Raw genomic sequence first — 5,000 nt, forward strand, 5'->3', positions numbered from 1 at the left:
CAAGAAACTGGGGGCTGCAAATTCTAAGGGCTCGAAGGAATAAACATGAAGCGACGCTACTTTTTACTTTGTCTGGGTGACTGCTGAAAAAATGAAGATAACTACCAGAATGGGTTTCTTTTCTATAGACGGTAAAAGCAAGCTTGTCTCCGTCACGAACAATAAGAACATCTAAAAAGGGTAGCTTACCTTGTTCTTCCCATTCAACTTTAAACTTAATGTTCGAGGCTAAGGAATTTAAATTAGCAAAGAAGTTATCGAATGAGCCCCAATTTTCATCCCAAAGAGTGAAAATGTCATCTACGTATCTAAACCAAACCATGTCTACGGGTTTAATGGTGGGCAGAAGAACAGACTCAAAGTATTCCATGTACAGATTGGCCAGTACAGGAGAGAGATTTGAACCCATGCTACAACCAAATTTTTGTCTGAAAAAAGAATTCTGGAAGGAAAAAACATTTGATGTGACACACAGGCGAATAAGCGCAATGATTTTTGAAACGGGAAGTGGGAATTTGTCCTGAAATGGTTGTAGCTTAGTTTCCAGGAAGGATAGAACGTCATCAATACAGACATGAGTGAAAAGAGAAATTACATCCAGGCTAAGCATTTTCCTACTAGAAAAATTCACTTTTTTTTAATTTTGTGATGAAATCCTCTGAGTGTTTTAAATGAGAATCGGAGAAAGTACCAACAAACGGTGATAAAAGGTTTGCTAACCATTTAGACAGCTTGCTGGTACAAGATCCCCGGTTGGAGATGATAGGTCTAAGGGGAATATCAGATTTATGCAATTTTGGAAGGCCATAGAAATAAGGCAACTTAGGATTAATCACTTTGAGTTTCAGTACCTCTTCGTCTTTAGTGATGTTACGAACTTCTTTGTTGAAAATGGCAGACATGTTTTTAAGTGGATTTTTAATAAGTTGCTCATATGTATCCGTGTCATTTAGAAGGGCCATGGCTTTATCTACATAACTGTCATGGTCAAGAATAACGATTTTACTACCCTTGTCTGCCTTTGTAATAATAATGTTATCCATGCTCCTAATTGCCTCCAAACTATTTTGATACCTAATGGGAAGTCCATTTCTTTTATCAAAACAATCTGCAATGCCTTGCAGCCCCCAGTTTCTTGAAGGAGAATTTAACATTATAAAATCTCAACTTAGTAATTTAGCTTACCCGGATTGGTTCTTGGTCAAAGCCCTCAGCCGAGCGAGATCCAATTTTTTCAACACCACCCCCACTTCCTCTAATTTTTCATTGGGTAAGAGCTCTTTAATCGTTCCCTTTTCTGAATCTTTCATTCCCTCGACCAAGTTTCTTCCCAAAGACAAATTAAATTTGATTAATTATTACCCTAACACCATTAATAAAAAGGTGGTAAATGTCCATCAAAGGTTAAAAGAAGAACAGAGCCAAGGGGTTTATTCGATTCCGTGTAAAGGTTGTGACTTAGTTTACATCGGACAGACTGGAAGGGATTTGAACACCAGGATGATTGAACATAAACGTTCCATTAGATATGCACAAGATAGCTCAGCTGTGTTCCAACATGTTAAGCAATTTAAACATTGTTTAGATTGGGACAGAGCTGAGCTTATTTATAAATCCAGATGTGAGTTCAGGAGAAAAATGGTAGAATCTACGATCATTGAATTTCAGCCCAACATGAATATTTCAAAGGGCCAATGGTCCCCGGACATAATGTCCGGACTCTTCATCTCCAACCTAGTGAAAGCTCATTTGCCTCCTGACCTCACATACGGAGTGAGAATAGGGTAGAGATATCTTCCCATGTTCCCCTTTCTTTTGTTAAGGGCGCTACTTAAACAGTACGCCCTCTCTCTTATTTGTATCTACTGAAGAGGATTGCAGTTTGCAATCGAAATATATAGATTCCCCGTTTCCAGTCTTTTCTACTCCAACAGTGGTTTCTACGTTATGTATATATATGTATATATATATACATATATAAATATTAGAAACTTTGTCAAGGGATTCGAACCCTGACCTGTGCGTAAATAATCTTGTCGGAGGGCTCGCCTAATAATGGGATTGGATGAAAATGAGACTAGATCTTCTGATGTTACGTGAAGCGTGGTCGGGAACTTGTACAGTTCTTTTGAACCATCGCACTTATGTTGGTCTTGCAATAAGGCCCAACATAGGAGGGTTCGTTTCAATAATGAATCTGGTAGCGTGGTGAAGGTTTGGCGGTCTTCGTGGAGGTCGAACGAAACACGTGGAGCTTGTGCTTAGCCTTTGGTCTTTCTCTCTTTATTTGTGAGAAGTATGGGTTTATATACAAGGTACCGGCTAGGTTGCCGACGAGAACATCAGAACATAGGTGCTGGTTTTTCCGGCAAGGGCGGAAAGATAACATCTTAAAATCTAGCTGACTTTGAGAACAAGGTAAAAATACAGGAGGAAAATTAATATACAATGGAACAGAGGTTTCCCGGAGGGAAACCTGCCTAAATATTAAAATATCCTTTCATGGCAATATCTTCCTGGCTGTTCGCATTTGGCACTCGAAGAACAGATGTGCCGTTGGAGTCTCGACGCTAGGCCTGCGAACTTATCCGCAAGACTGACCATAGGCCAACCTTATCGTGGGAACGCGGCGTCAGTGCCAACTCACTCTAGCTGCACTTCGATGCATCGCTTGTGATGCTCGCTAGCATCTGTCGAGGAGATCTAGGAGATTTGTCGTAGATATGCCTTGTAGAGTGTGCAACACTTAGGTCAGTCGCTAGCGTCTTGACTTCGTGATTCAAATCAAATCAAATCAGCCATCCTGAGTCCACTGCTGAACAAAGGCCTCCTTCATAGCATTCCATGATTCACACGACCGTGCCACCCTCTGCCACGTCACTCCCGCAAACCTCTCGATCTCGTCTCTCCACCTTCTGTCTGGTCTCCCTCTTCCACGCTTCCTATCTCGCGGCGTCCATTCAGTAACACACTTGCTCCATCGCTCATCAGTCGTTCGCACCAACTTAGCTGCCCAATTCCACTTCCTCTCTTTTACTGCTTCCACAATATCTTTCACTCTAGTCTGCTCTCTCACCCAACTTGCTCTCTTTCGGTCGCTCAGTGTTATTCCCATCATTGATCTCTCCATTCTCCTCTGTGCAGTCCTTAGCTTTGTTTCCATCGCCCTCGTCAGCTTCCAAGTTTCACATCCGTAGATTATTGCTGGTAGAATGCATTGGTTGTAAACTTTACGTTTCAAACATAAAGGTAGAGAGCCTCTCAGGATTTTACTATACTTACCAAACATTTTCCAACCAATTGTAATGCGTCTTTTTGTCTCATTATCATGATCTTTCGTCACCTTCACCATCTGACCTAAATAATTATACTCTTCAACTTCCTCAAGACTCTCATCATCAATTACAGTCTCTTTACTTTGAACTTTCGTGTTCAACATTACTTTGGTTTTACTCTTATTCATTTTTAAACCTACTTTGATACTTTCTTTGTTTAAATCGCTCAGCATATCTTGCAAGTCGTCTGCTCTTTCTGAAATAAGAATGGCGTCATCTGCAAATCTTTGGTGGTTCAAATATTCGCCATTAATCTTCAAATCTTTCTTTTCCCAACTCAACCTTCTGAAAATATCTTCTAAACAAGCTGTAAATAGTTTGGGTGAAATTGTATCGCCTTGCCATACTCCTTTCTCGATTTTGATCGTTTCTGTGTCTTTATGTAGTCGAACTATAGCGGTACCTTTCGAATAAATCTTTTCTAAAACTCTTACGATCTGTTCGTTTGTATCTTGTTTGCTTAGCGAGTTTAGTATTGCTATTTGTTCTACCGAATCAAAGACCTTCTCGTAATCTACAAAAGCTAAACACAGAGGTATATTATATTCTGTCGTTTTCTCGATTAGTTGGTTTATCGCCTGCAAATGGTCTAGAGTTGAATATCCGCTTCTAAAGCCTGCCTGTTCTCTCGGTTGGTTTCCATCTAAAACTTGACTCAGTCTATTTGTAAGGATCTTGGAGAATACTTTATATACGTTTGATAGCAAGCTAATCGGTCGATAGTTACTAAGGTCCTTCTGGTCTCCTTTTTTATGAAGCAAAATCACTATAGCATTGCACCACGCATTCGGAACGCTTTATTGACGTAAGCACTGGGTGTACAACTCAGCTGATTTAATATGAATTAATTTACCAGCGTCTTTCAATAGATCTATTGATATACCATCTTCCCCAGGTGCTTTTCCTCTTTTCATAGTTTTTAGAACAAATTCTACTTCTTCCTTTGTAATGTCTGGTACACGACTAACGTCTACACCTGAATTTACTAACTCAACTACGGCCTTCGAAGAGTAAAGCTCTTGGTAAAATTCTTCTACTCTTTTTACCATTTTGTCTCTACATTTGATTAATTCTCCATTTCTATCTTTCAAACATATCATTTGCTGTCTTCCTAAAGCATGTTTACGCTCGGTCACTTTAATACTTTTACCTCTCCGATTAGTTTCTTCTATTTCGTCCATGTTTCTCTTTCTTTTCTCTAATCTCTGCCTTTTGTTGATAAGCTTGTTTAGTTCTACTCTTTCTATTTCGTCTCTACTGCTTTTAATCTTTATGTTCCTTCTTCCTTTAATTAGGTCATTTGTAGTTTTGGAGTATTTGTTTTCTCTAATGTTTTTTGTGCTTCCTACTTTCTCTGCTGATTCCTTAATGATATTCACTAAATTCCCATTGATATCTTCCACGCTGTCCTCGTTAGTTCTTAGAGCTTCGAATCTATTTTTAATTTCTAACTGAAATTTCTTTTTATTATCCTTAACCTTTGCTAGGCTTATTTTTCTTTTTAAAACTACTTTATTTCTCTCAGCTCTGAAGTTGAATTTAGCTGTGCATCCTACCATTCTATGGTCACTCCCTATGTTGACTTTATTTATCACAGTAACATTGCTAACGCTTTTGCTCTCATCTCCTAATATGAAGTCTGTTTCGTTGTTTTTTTTTTCCATT

Source organism: Oratosquilla oratoria, chromosome 34, assembly GCF_046742065.1.
Source record: "Oratosquilla oratoria isolate Oo_2021 chromosome 34, ASM4674206v1, whole genome shotgun sequence".
Lineage (NCBI taxonomy): Eukaryota > Metazoa > Arthropoda > Malacostraca > Stomatopoda > Squillidae > Oratosquilla > Oratosquilla oratoria.